Raw genomic sequence first — 14,061 nt, forward strand, 5'->3', positions numbered from 1 at the left:
CAGCCTTGTCTAACGTCACATGCCTCTCCTGACTCTTACTTCGTGGCTCCCGTCCTTCCTCCCTTCCTTCCCTTCCTTCCTACCCTTCCTTCCTGCCTCCTTATCATTCCTTCCTTCCTTTGTTCCTTCTCTTGCCATATACAATTCATTCCTTCTTCCTCCCTTCCTTCCCTTCCTTCCTACCCTTCCTTCCTGTCTCTTGTCATTCCTCCGTTCTTTCGTTTCTCCTCTTGCCTTTTACAATTCTTTATTCCTCCCTTCCTTCTTTTCCTTCCCTTCGTTATCTAGAGTTGCATGCACTTTTTTGTCTTACTTCCTGGCTCCCGTCCTTCCTCCCTTCCTACCCTTCCTTCCTGTCTCTTGTCATTCCTCCCTTCTTTCATTCCTTCTCTTGCCTTTTACAATTTCTTCATCCTCCCTTCCTTCCTTTCCTACCCTTCTCTTGTTTCATATTTCTCCTTCCTTCCTTCCTTTCTTTCTTCCCTTCCCTTGTTTAAAGTCACATGCCTCTCTGCCTTAGTTCCTGCATCCTGTCCTTCCTTCCTTCCTTCCTTCCCTTCCCTTGTTTCATTATATTTTTCTTGCCTTCCTTCCTTCCCACCTTACTTGGCTACTCTACCTGGCTTCCTTACCTTACTTGGCCTTACATGCTCCGCCTACCTTTCTTTCTGCCTTCTATCCTTTCTCCCTTCCTTCCTTTCTTCCTGTCTTCCTTTCTTATATTGCTTTCTAATCTACCTTCTGCCTTTCCTCCTCTGTTCATCCCTTCCTTCATTCTGTCTTGTTTCCTGTCCTTCTTCTCTCCTCTCCTTTCCTTCCTTTTTCTTTGTACTCTTCTTCCTTCTGCTTTCCTTCCTGCCTCCCATTCTTCCTTCTCTTCGTTCCTATCACACACTCCCTTTTTCTTCTCTTTTATTTCCTCCCTCTCCTTTCCTTTCTGCACCATGTTGACGGACACACACACACACACACACACACACACACACACACACACACACACACACACACACACACACACACACACACACACACACACACACACACACACACACACACACACCTCTTCCCCTCCTCCTCCTCCTTGTCACGCTTCCCATTTTTTCTTCCTCCTTCCCTTCATTTTCATCCCGCTTTCATGAACATGTTAGAACACCTCTCCTTCCTATTCCACTCTTCCGCCTCTACTTCCTTCCTTCCTTCATTCACTCATTCACTCATTCATTCATTCATTCATTTCTTCTACCTTTCCTACACCCCACACACCCCTCTCATTCACTCTTCCCCTCGTCTTCCTTCTCTCTCTCCCTCTTTCGTTCGTTCGTTCGTTCGTTCGTTCGTTCCTTCCTTCCTTCCTTCCTTCCTTCCTTCCTTCCTTCCTTCCTTCCTTCCTTCCTTCCTTCCTTCCTTCCTTCCCTTCTCTTCCCTTCCCTTCCCTTTCCTTTCCTTTCCTTCCTTCCTTCCTTCCTTCCTTCCTTCCTTACACCCCCACATTCAACCCTCTCCTTCTTTTTCCCCTCGTCTTCCTTCCTTCCTTCCTTCCTTCCTCCCTTCCCTTCCCTTCCCTTCCCTTCCTTCCTTCCTTCCTTACACTCCCACACTCAACCCTCTCCTTCTTCTTCTTCCCCTCGTCTTCCTTCCTTACTTAAGTTTCCTACCTTCATCAATGCATACACACACACACAACTCTCTTTTTCCTCCCTCTTCCTCACGTTCCTCTCTTTCCTCCTCCCCTCTTCCTTTACAGCATGTTCATACGCACGCACACACACACACACGCCTTCGCTTCCTCCTCTCCCTCCTCCTCCTCCTCCTTCCTCTCGCCCCTCACACGCCTCGCACGCACCAGTGGAGGGTATTACTGTTCCCCTTCGTCATCGCCTCCTGCAGTAGACTGAAGGTAGTGCGTGGAGGAAGCTTCTCGTTCATGCCTATCGCTTCTTCACACTCGCGTCTCCCGCATAAATCTCTTCTTTTTTTCCCTCTCTTCTCTCTCCCCTTCCCTTCTCTTCTGTCTCTTTCAGCCGCTTTCCACCCTTCTCTTCATTCATATTGTTTAATGCCTCTTAATCCTGATATCTGCATACCTTTGCTTGCTCGCCTAAACTGTTATTTTTACTTTTCTTGTTTTTATTTTATTTTTCTTGGTTATTTGCGCTTGTTTGCGTGTTTCCTCTCAAAGCGGGTCATCCACCATCCATCATACCATTAACTCCTTTAAAAATCCGATCGACTGTTATTTCGCTGCGTCAGGAGTGAATTGGATACCGAAGCGCTTTCTTCTGCTCTGCGGGCCCCAAGTGACGGTCGAGAAGATTGAAGCAGCATAGCGACAACCTCGTAGTGAGCCAGTATGCTTTCTGTTGCCTGCGTTTCCGTGTTTCCGTATTTGTTTTCTTTTTTTTCTAGGACTTTATTTTCTTCCTTTTTTCTCTTTTCCTTTTTTTCTCCTTTTTCTTTTTCTTTTTTCTTATTTTTTTCTGCTACTTTTTCTCCTTTTTCTTCTTTTTCTTTTTCTCCTTCAGTCCTCCTCCTCCTCCTCCTCCTCCACTTGTTTTTGTTTTCCTCTGCCGATTTACTTTGTTTTTTCTTCCTCACTTGAATTCGTGTCTGTGCCTGTCTGTCTGTTTGCCCTTTCTCTCTCTCTCTCTCTCTCTCTCTCTCTCTCTCTCTCTCTCTCTCTCTCTCTCTCTCTCTCTCTCTCTCTCTCTCTCTCTCTCTCTCTCTCTCTCTCTCTCTCTCTCTCTGCGTCGCTGCACTGTTTCGAGAAGTACACAAAAAAGGGGGATCAAGATTGTTTGATCCCCGGCGTCAAATATAATCCCCCTTGCACTCTAGCCTTTCGTCTCTTTTATCCGCCCTTCCTTCGCTCCCTCCGGCCCGCCCTCCGCTGCTATCCCATGGAGGCCTCGTTTGATCCTCAGAGGGCATTGTAGTCCTCGCCTCGTCGACGTGAGAGGGAAGGAAGTGAGATGGTAGGAGGAGAGGATAAGGATAAGTGGAATGGGGAAAGAGAGAGGAAGAGAGGGAAGTAGGGATGGTAAGGAGGCGTTAGGAGCAGAGGGCAGAAGAGAGATAGCTAAGCATATGAAGGGAGAAGGGAAAAGACAGTATGAAAAGGAGAGAATGAGGAATGAAGATGGTAAACAGGGAGAAGGGAAGGAAGGGCTGCAGTAGGGGAAGGAAAAGAGATAGGGAGAGATGGAAGTAGGGATTGAAAGAAGGCAATGATAAACGGAGGGAGAGATAGAGAAGATGGCCCGGGGGAGGAGAGAGGAGAAGGGCTAAGAAAGGAGGGGAAAGGAAGAGGAAGATAGGAAGAAATAGGTATGGTAAAGAGGGAAGGAGACGAAGGTGGAGAGGTGAAGAGGGTGGGGATGAAAAGGGAACGAGAAACGGCAAGGAAAGAGGAGGAAAGAAAGCGGAAAAGAGGGAAGTTGTGAGGGAAGGAGGGAGAGGGAGAGACGGAAGAGGCTGGGAGAGCTGGAGAGAGGGAAAGAAGAGGGTATGGATGCGAGGGAGAAAACAGGAAGGTAAGGTTTTTGAGGGAGAGTTGAGGAAAGGAGAACAGAACATTAGTGGCCGAGGGAGGAAAACTTAGGCAAGGAAAAGACATGGAGGAAAGAGGGAAGAAAGAAGGGGAAAGGAGAATGAATGAGGAGAGAGAGAGATAGAAAGGAAAGAGGTGGGAGAAAGTGGAAGGAATGGAATAGAGGAGGGAAGGAGGAATGAGAGATTGAGAGGAAGAAGGAAAGAGAGAGGAGGAAAGAATGGAGGAGAAATGAAGAGAGAGATGAGAGGGAGGAAAATAGGACAGAGAGAGACATGGAGAAAGGAGGGAAGAGAGAGGAGAAGGAAGGAGGGATGTGAGAAGAGATGAAGGAAGGATGGGAAGGGAAGGAGAGGGGAAGGAAGGAAGGGAAGGGAGGAGGGAAGGAGGGGGAAGAGAAGAGAGGAGAGAGGGAAAGGAAGGAAGGGAGAGAGAGAGGTAAGGAAGTAAGGGAAGACAGGAGGGAAGGGAGGGATGGAGGCAGGGAAGGGGAGGAAGGGGTGATGGGTCGGGATGGGTGATGACGCGTGACAAAAAAAAAAGAAAAAAAAAGAGGCTGTTTCGTGTTTTCTCAATATGGAGAAGTGTGGCTGTGGTGGTGATGGTGGTAGCGGTGGTGATGGTGGTGGTGGTGGTGGTGGTGTTGGCTGTCTTGTTTTCCTCATATTAATTTTATATATATTAACTTTTCTATAGTGTGGCAGTGGCTGTTTTTCTTCACACACACACACACACACACACACACACACACACACCAAGGTAGCAGGAAAGAGAAAGTGATCTACGTGCAGGTGAAGTACATATAATTTCTTACCTGGAACTTACCTGCGCTGATCAACAGAGCTCCGTGGAAAACAACTCTTATTTATCTTAACTCAATCCTCTTTTTTTTATTTTCCTCGTTTTTATACTTGCATATTATTATTTTCGTTGCATTAAAAAAGAAAATAAAAACTAATCGAGAATGCTGGCTAAATATATCATTGAGAGAGAGAGAGAGAGAGAGAGAGAGAGAGAGAGAAAGGTGAGATAGGCGGTTTCGGGCGTGGGACAGGTAAACAGTCTCACCTGGAATGGGTTTAGCGAGTCAAGGTTAATTAGATGCTCTTTACCAACACCCGAGAGAGAGAGAGAGAGAGAGAGAGAGAGAGAGAGAGAGAGAGAGAGAGAGAGAGAGATCCCACGGTAATAAATCAGGACCTAGCAACCAATTCCTCGCTTAAGACTCACACTCGCTCAGGAAGACTCGTAGCATTCCTGTTTTATCACCTGCAGCAAAAGGACACTCCCAGATGCCCTCTTAAACCCTCCCCTTCCCCTTCCTCCCCATCCCTCCCTAACCTCCCCAGCCTCCCCACGAGTAATAGCTGTCTCTCTTAATGGGGAGGAATGAGCCTTAAGGGGCCACGATTAAGGGTAATGGGAAATATTGCCGTTCATTTGTTAGGCGTGAGAGACGAGGGAGAGAGCGAGGCGGAGATGCGGGAGTGAGCGGTCAGGGTTTGTCTTCTGACGCGAGGTGGAATAGTGATTAAAGGTGGGATTGTACCTGACGGGAAAAGTTGGCTTCGTGTCTGTGGTGGTGGTGGTGGCGGGTTGACAGATAGAGAAAAAAGAAAAAAAAAAAGGAAACGAAAAAGATGCAGGTGGTGATTGTGATGTGTTAGTAGATAAGAGATAGATAGATACACAGTTATTTCCCATATACTTGATTTCCTCTTCTTGTCACTATTTTTTAATGTGAAGGAGGCGGCTCAAGGATGAAACATTAAATAAAGAGGAAAAAAAAAAGATGTGTCTGTGTGGCTGTGGTGATGTGTAAATAGATAGAGATAAATCGATACATATATAGTTATTTCTCATATATGTTGGTTTCCTCCCCTTATCAATATTTTTTCTAAAGAGACGGATGCAGCTCAAAGAAGAAAAAAAAAGAAGAGGAAGCAAAAAAAGGATGAACAAAGGAAAAAAGAAGTCCTCAGTATTTTTTTTATTCATTTAATCCTTCCATTTCCTCTTTTTGTCAATATTTTTTAATGTGAAGGAGGCAGCTCAAGGACGAGAAATGAAATAAAGAGGAAGCAAAAAAGATATGTGTGGCGCTAGATAGTTATTTCTCATATAGTTGAATTCCTCCCCTTATCAATATTTTTATAGCAAAGAACTGGTATTATATAATGGATTTTGTCGACTTGCTCGGTTTGGAATAAGAACACTTTTACCTCTCTTCAACTCATCCGATGTGGCGGTGGTGTGCTGAGATAGACAGATAGATAGATGGATAGATAAATAGATAGATAGAGATAGAGACAGATACTAACAAACTCAGAGCATAAAGATAAACTAACAGCCAGAAACAAACATGGAAACAAACAAACAGACTACACCCGTCTCTTCCACACACCTGTCACACACCTGGCCTTGCTCACGTGTCCAGGTAACCAAGGGAGGAAATAAAGACCACACTAGCCAGGCGTTCCATCACGTCTGAGGTGGAATCCATTGTCAGGTGTGCGCGTGATGGCTTCCCGCGGTAAAGGACAGGTGTGAGGGGCAAATGAAGGCCAGGTAAGACGGGGGAGGTGAGCGGACAGGTGAGAGAGGGGAGGCAACAGGTAGATGGAAGGAGGGGGGCAGGTAAATGGGGTCAGGTATAGAGATGCAGTCTTCCGTGATGCCGCTCTGATGCTGGTGGTGTGTGTGTGTGTGTGTGTGTGTGTGAGAGTTGTCTGTGTTGTTCTTGTGTTCCATTCTGTTCTTGCGTTTGAGTTTCCGTGATTGGACCAGAGTAGCAAACAGAGAGAGAGAGAGAGAGAGAGAGAGAGAGAGAGAGAGAGAATATCTATGCGAAAGGTCACCCACTGTATATGTATGTGTGTGTGTGTGTGTGTGTGTGTGTGTGTGTGGGCGTGTGCGCGTGTGTGTAAGTAATAGAACTGTCTTGCGAAGGAAAAAAATCAGTACGATAGACAGAAAAAAATATTTGTTGCAACATTTTTCTTTTCTTTGAATGTAAAAACGGATGAAAAAGGGGAGGAATAAAATGAGGAGAGAAGAAAGCAAAATTGGGTGGAGGCAGAATAGGAAGAGGAGGAGGAGGAGGAGGAGGAGGATTGTATCATTTTTCCAGGAATCTGCCAACATAGAGAAAGGAAGCGAAGGAAAGAGGGAGGGATGGAGAGAAAGAAGGAGATAAGGAGAGAGGGAGGGAAAGAAGGAGATAAAGAGAGAGGGAGGGAAAGAAGGAGGTATGGAGGTAAAGATAAAGTAAGGAAACGAAGAGAAGAGCTGAAATTTGAAGGAAAAAGGGAATGAAGAAAGGAAAGAGAGAGAGAGAGAGAGAGAGAGAGAGTTAAGTTCCACGTATACTGTCAAATATTGAAAGTGAAAAGTTAAATCTCCTCAAAGGTGTGTGTGTGTGTGTGTGTGTGTGTGTGTGTGTGTGTGTGTGTGTGTGTGTGTGTGTGTGTGTGTGTGTGTGTGTGTTACTTGTGTGTACCTGTCGTTGTTGTTGTTTTGTTTTTGTTTTTCATTGTTTTGTTGAATTGTTTTGTTAGGAGTCGTGTTTTTTTTCTGACGTGTAGTGTTGTGTTTGCTGTCTGTCCGTGTTTGTCCTCTCGTGTGTGTGTGTGTGTGTGTGTGTGTGTGTGTGTGTGTGTGTGTGTGTGTGTGTGTATATTGTTGCTTTTACCCACACACACACACACACACACACACACACACACACACACACACACACACACACACGTCCATTGTTAACCCACGCTGATTTTTTCCGTCATTGCTTCTCTTATTTGTGTTTTTCCTCCACCAGCGATCAAATATTTCCTCCATTTTCCAGTGACAAAATGGAGGAAAGGAGGAAGGGGTTGGAGGGACGAAAGACAAGGGGGTAGGATTTGGAGGGAGGAAAAAGGGGAGGGGTGGAGGGAGGAAAGAGGAGTGGGGATGAGTTTGAGGGAGGAAAGCGAAGAGGAAGGGGTGGAGGGAGGCAAGAGGTGTTGGTATGGGGGAGGGAAAGGGGGGTAGGGAGGGAAGGTAATAGGGTTGGATGGCCATATTTTCTCTCTCATCCTGTTTGTTTTCTTCTTCTCTATCCTTTGCTTTTTTGCCCTCCATCTTCTTTGGTCTTTTCCTTCACATTGAAAGGCTAAAATAATTAACTTTCTTTGTCTTTCCAATTTTTTCTTTTTTCTTCTTATTAATTTTTTGTCCTCGTCCTCTTCCCCTCCTCCTCCTCCTCCTCCTCCTCCTCCTCCTCGTCTACATCTTCCTTCTCTTCCTCGTCCTCCTCCTCCCTTTCATAAACGCCATTAAATTGTGTATAGTTTCGAAAAACAGATTATTCATGTCAGCTGTGTGTGTGTGTGTGTGTGTGTGTGTGTGTGTGTGTGTGTGTGTGTGTTAATTTATTTGTTTGTTGCCGCCGCCGCCTCATCGTTCTTGCTCACACTCGTTTATGACACGTATAATTATATCCTTGTTTTTTATGTTTTTGTCGATTTCTCTTTTTTTTTTTTTCGATGTCCGTTGGGAGCATAAAAGTCTGTCTGTCAGTCTGTTTATTTATCTTATCATCTATTTATCTATCTAGCTATTTATGTCTATTTATGCCCCAGTAACTGTCACTCTTGTTTCCCATCTCCCTTTTTTTAATTTTTTTTTAACTTTTTATCCGGGAGAGAATCATTGTTGCAGGACACGAAGTTGGAAAATTCTCCCTCCTCCTACTCCTTTTCCTCCTCCTCCTCCTCCTCTTCCTCCTCCTCCTCCTCCTCCTAACCCCACTCCTTTTCCCCTCATTTATGCTTTCTCCTCTCTCATTTTGTCACACCCACTCAGCCTATGACCGGCCACACACACTCTCTCTCTCTCTCTCTCTCTCTCTCTCTCTCTCTCTCTCTCTCTCTCTCTCTCTCTCTCTCTCTCTCTCTCTCTCTCTCTCTCTCTCTCTCTCTCTCTCTCTCTCTCCCTCCCCTGTCTCCCCTCCCCCTCCCTCCCCCTCCCTCCCCCTTACGCCCTATGTATATAAATGCCTAATAAAATTCACGCTGATGACCGGAAGTTAATCTTTTCATTTTGCTGGAAACAAACACGTTCTGTTCTGCCAGAGAGAGAGAGAGAGAGAGACGACTTTTGCATGATACCAACAAACTAACAGAAAGTGTATAAAAAGATATTAACAAGGACAAACTAATTTACTAATAGATACGTGGCATAGAGCTAGCAACAGAGAGAGAGAGAGAGAGAGAGAGAGAGACGTCAGTAACAGAGTGAGGCTAAACAAAACTCTATCACGGTATCGACAGAACACGAGATTAGATTAAAAAAAATAGAAACAAACAAACAAACAAAAAAAGGCAGCATCCACATACACAAAAAAAAGAATGTTATTAAAAAACTCGATTAGGAAGTAAGGAAATAAAAGAAAAATAGCAATGGATCCTGACAGCGGAGGAAATGCAGACTGTTGAAAAAGATGAAGTGGAATTGCAACGTTAACGAAAATATCCACTCCGCTAAATATCCGGATGTAAATTTGAATGAATGTGTGAATAGAGATAGGTTAATAATTTGATGTAGAAGTAAATGAATGAATGAATGAGTGAATAGATAGGTTAATGAATTGACGTAGAAGTAAATGAATGAATGAATGAATGAATAGATAGGTTAATGAATTGATGTAGAAGTAAATGAATGAATGAATGAATGAATGAATAGATAGGTTAATGAATGGATGTAGAAGTAAATGAGGGGGAGTGAATAGATAGGTTAATGAATTGATGTAGAAGTGAATGAATGAATGAATGAATGTATAAATAGCTGAATAATTAGATGTAGAAATGAATGAGTGAGTAAATAAATAGCTTCATGAATCTACGTATGTCGAAATGAATGAATGATTAGATTGCTTAATTGATGTAGAAATGAATGAATGAATGAGTTAATAATAATGAATTGACGTAGAAATGAAAGGATGAATGAGTCGATAATAATGAATTGACGTAGAAATGGATGGATGAATGAGTAAATAGCTTCAGAAATTGATAAAGAAATGAGTAAGTGAATGAGTAAACTTGCAATAAACACTCATATTAATGAAGGGTTGGATAATGAATACTGTCGTCCGTCAGTATATATTTATCGCAATTTTACAAACCTTTATTTTTTTTTCATCTACTTATCTTTTAATCTAGTGATGCTGTCTCTTCTGTGGTTGCTGTTGCTGCTGTTTTTGCGTGTTCTGCTTCTGTTCCTGCTGCTGCTAATACTAATACTACTAACATTAAAATTAACACTACCTTCACATTTTCTCGTTTTCTGTTGTTTCAGGAATGAGAGTGGCAGAAATAGCAAATAAAGAAAGGAAACATAACCTCGCCCCGTAACAAGAAGCAGTATTAACAGTGCAACCATAAGTGCCAGCGAAACAGTGCCAACATAACAGTGCCTTGTCTCTTTCCCGCTCCACCCACCTTGCCAAATTGCCGTACTCAGCCTGTAACATTTACCGATTTCCGACCCAAAAACTATCTCCTGGGCCCCAATAACGAGATGTGTTTGTAGTTATCGTTAAAATAGTTAAATGCTGATGTTTCTTGGCGATAGTTACACGTCAGAAACCGGTCAACACTATGCTCTGAGTACGACTATCTGGCAAGGGTGCGCTCTCCGCCTCGTCGTCCCGCAGTCGTCAACCGCGGCAGCTTATGGATCAAGGTAAGTGTTGTGGTTATTTTTGTTGTGGTTATTATTATCTCCGCCGACAAAGGAGAGGAGGATCTGCTTTCAGTGTATTTGCCTTGTCTATGTTTTTTGTGTCGGTCTGTCTGTTAGCAGGATTACGGAATGCCGGTTTAAATACGGTCACTCAATTCACACGAGATCATCCTTACGTGAACATCTCAAAGTGATTAAATTTTGAGGAACATAAAAAGACTGAATGTTGGCGATTTTAAGACATATGGGAAAAGCTGACTTACTACTTAACTTACTTACTAAAAAAATGAATGATTGTGATTTTGAGACATCCGGGAAAAGCTGAATTACTACTTAACTTCCTTACTAGAAAAAAAAAACCTGAATGATTGTGATTTTGAGACATCCGGAAAAACTGACTTACTAACTGGTGGCGGATTAATGATGAAAACTGAATGTGTCGAGAAAGAACGTATGAGAGAGGTGCCGATACGAAGGCGAAAACATCCTCCCGCCACACACCAGACCACCTGACCAGACCAGACCCTCTTGCTTCTGGAGGAAAAAGAGACGTTACAAAGAAAACTTAATAATTGAAAGGAAAATTAATATATCACTGTTTTTCTTCCCTTCCTTGTTATCTTAATTTCTTTCTTCCTTTCTTCCACATTTTTCCAGCGTTTTCTCTCTTCTGTCTTTACTTTTCTCTTGCTTTTTTTTTACATCAAAGAAAACCGCTCAAGGGAAACGAAAAGAGTGCCAAAAAAAAAAAAAGCCCGCTACTCGCCGCTCCCATAAAAGATAAAAGTAAAGAGTAGGCAAAAGAGTAGTCAATTTCGGGTGGAGAGGTGTCTCTATTTTAGTTCCATTCTCTTTTCCTTTATTTCATTCGTTTTTCATTTTTTTTGAATCTTTTACATATCTATCTTTTATATATCTATTTCTTATCTATTTCTTTTCCATTATCTTTTCCTTTATTTCATTCGTCTCTCACTTTTTTCAATCTTTTACATATCTATCTTTTATATATCTATTTCTATCTCTATCTATTTGTATTTCTGTCTATCTAAAGGTGCGACTGATTGATGAAGCTCTAGGAAAGCCTCGCTCTGCTCAGTAACCCTCCTCCATTCTTTGTTCCCTTCCCTTTCTCTCCCTCTTCCTCCTTCTATCCCTCTGTCCCTCTCTTCGCTCTCACCCTTTCTTCCTTCTTCCTGTCCCTGCCTCCTTTTCCGGTCCTTGCTCCATCTCTGTGTCTCTCGTTCTCTCCCTCACTTCCTTCTTCCGTTTTCTCGTCTCTTCCTGCTTTTCCATTCCTTGCTCCCTCTCCCTCTGCCCCTCGCTTCCTCTCCAGTATTACCCCTTCTTCCTTCTTTCCGTCTCTTCCCCCATTTCCGTTCCTTTCTCCCTCTCTCTCTCTCTCCCTCTGTTCCTTGCTTCCTCCCCGCTCTCACCCCTTCGTCCTCCTTCCCGTCCGTGCCCGCCTCTCAGTGTCCTAAATATATGTATACGAACGTCACCGCCAAGACTGAATAGGTCCCGACAGCCTCTAAGTCAAGGGACGCCAGGCTTTAATAACCTCCCCCCCCCCATCACCACCCCTTCACTCCTTCCCATTAGCTTTGTCCCCTTCTTCCTCCTCCTTCCCAGTAGCTATTAACCTTTCCTCTCCTCTCTACCGTAACGTTCTACCTCTACTCTCTAATTTTCTCCCATTTCCTTAAGTTACTATGCCTTTTGTCTCTCTATCTATCTCTTATCTATCTATCTTTTCCTCAACATTCTCTCTCTGCCATAATGTAAAGGACCCCAAAAATAACTCTACGGTAGAAGCCATCCGTATTTCACTATGAGTATTTCCTCCGTAGGTTCTCTTTCGTTTATCCATTTTATTTGTATTCTTCAGCCTTCCTACTGCGCCATAATGTAAGGTGAAAAAACTCTACGGTAGCAGCCATTCGTATTTCACTAACTGAGTATATTGTCAGTAGGTCTCTCTCTCTCTCTCTCTCTCTCTCTCTCTCTCTCTCTCTCTCTCTCTCTCTCTCTCTCTCTCTCTGCTTTCATATTTTCTGCCTCCTCCTGCCCCCCCTCCTACGTTCACCCCTACCTCAACCCTCCCTCTCTTTCCCGCACTCATTAACACACCTAATTCCCACCTTCATTCCCTCACAACAATTCCCATTCTAAATTCCCATCCTTTATTCCAACCCTAAATTCCCACTCTCATTCCCACACTCATTACCTTTCCATCCATTCTTTACCCCTCCTCTTCGATTTCCCTTTTAACTTTCTCCCCCTTACCTCCTCTTCACCTCAGCTGCCATCACTTCCCTCATTATATTCTTTTCACTCAATCTATCAACCTATTAACGCCTGTCCCCTCCCCTCCCTCTCTCTCTTTTTCTTCCTACCTCAGTGTTTCCTCCCCCTCCCCTCCTCCCTCTCCTTAGCTTCCACACTTAACCTTATTAATATGCTGGTTCTTCTCTGATAACTGTTATGTCCCCTTCCCCTTCTTTCCTTTTTTTTCTTCGTTTTTTTGTAGCTAACTTCTCCCCTCTCCTTTCCCATTTTTCCAACGTGCATTTTTTTTCCATTGTGTCTCCCTCGCTTTCCCATTTTCTCACCCTCTCCCTTCTCCTCAACTTCTTCCTCTTCCTCTCTCTCTCTCTTTCCCTCTCCCTTCCCTTCATTAGCTTTTGTACTTTGTTGCTGTCGGGGGTGGAGTGAATGTCGAGGTGGTGGTGGTGGTGGCGGTTGTGGTGGTGGTGAAGGCGGTCCTACGTACATGCAAACATACATTGATACATTCCTACAGCCATTTTTGTTGCTATTTTCTGTATTATTTAGTAACTTTTTTTTATATATTCGTTGCACTATGAAGCCAGGCGTCGCGTGCTGCGGAAACATTTTAAAACAGTTTCATTTTTCATCACAACTCCGTCCCGTCCTCTTTGTTTGCCGCGCCTTCAGAGAGAGAGAGAGAGAGAGAGAGAGAGAGAGAGAGAGAGAGAGACTGGCTGCTCGTTTGGGCGTCCTACCTGTCAGTCAGTGCCGCGGGATTGTTTTTTGTCAGTGTGTGTGTGTGTGTGTGTGTGTGTGTGTGTGTGTGTGATTTTCTTTGTGTTGGTTTGTTTCGTGTTTTGTTTGTTAATAGACCATGCTACCTCCCTCCCCCTTCTTTCCCTTCCCTTCCTTCCTTCCTTTCTTCCTCCCTTTTCTGCTGTTTAGTATCTTGATCCCTTTCTGTTTTCCCTTTTTACCTCCTTTGTGTGTGGCATGAGTGGAAGGGGAGGAGGGAGGGAGGGCTTTCGTATGGGGAAGGGAATGCGATGGGAGGAGGAGGAAGAATAAAAGGAATAAAAGGAGGAGGAGGAGGAGGAGGTTACCTGGTGAGAAACGTGTGTGTGTGTGTGTGTGTGTGTGTGTGTGTGTGTGTGTGTGTGTGTGTTGACGTTTTTATTCCTTATGTTTGTCTGTCTCACCGCCTGTCTGCCCGTCTGCCTGTGTCTGTATGCAATGCTTGTATGCACGTGCACTTCCAGAAATATTCCTAAATGTCAGGAAAATGAAAAATGTTCGAATAGATTCTGATAAATATTTTCAGACAACAATACGAGATTTTTTTTTTTTACTTCCCGGCTAACTAGATTTGGGATTAGCTTAACACACACACACACACACACACACACACACACACACACACACACACACACACACACTAACACGCTCGTATCTACACACACCCGTTAAACTCTCAATTCTGTAAGCAATTTCTCTAATAATTGGATCTCTCTGGGATTTGCGACTTT

At 43.8% G+C, this 14,061-nt stretch overlaps 1 long non-coding RNA gene across 2 annotated transcripts in view; it reads left to right on the plus strand.

Annotated features, from left to right (window-relative positions):
* The window catches only part of LOC126986950 (uncharacterized), a 106,870-nt gene that overhangs the window by 37,074 nt on the left and 55,735 nt on the right, over positions 1-14,061 (plus strand). For both annotated transcript variants that reach the window (XR_007740075.1, XR_007740074.1), the window contains exon 2: positions 9,881-10,267. This is a non-coding gene — a long non-coding RNA (uncharacterized LOC126986950). The remainder of the gene's footprint in view (positions 1-9,880; positions 10,268-14,061) is intronic.

The sequence above is a fragment of the Eriocheir sinensis genome, chromosome 63 (genome assembly GCF_024679095.1).
Source record: "Eriocheir sinensis breed Jianghai 21 chromosome 63, ASM2467909v1, whole genome shotgun sequence".
In the NCBI taxonomy this organism is placed as follows: Eukaryota; Metazoa; Arthropoda; class Malacostraca; order Decapoda; family Varunidae; genus Eriocheir; species Eriocheir sinensis.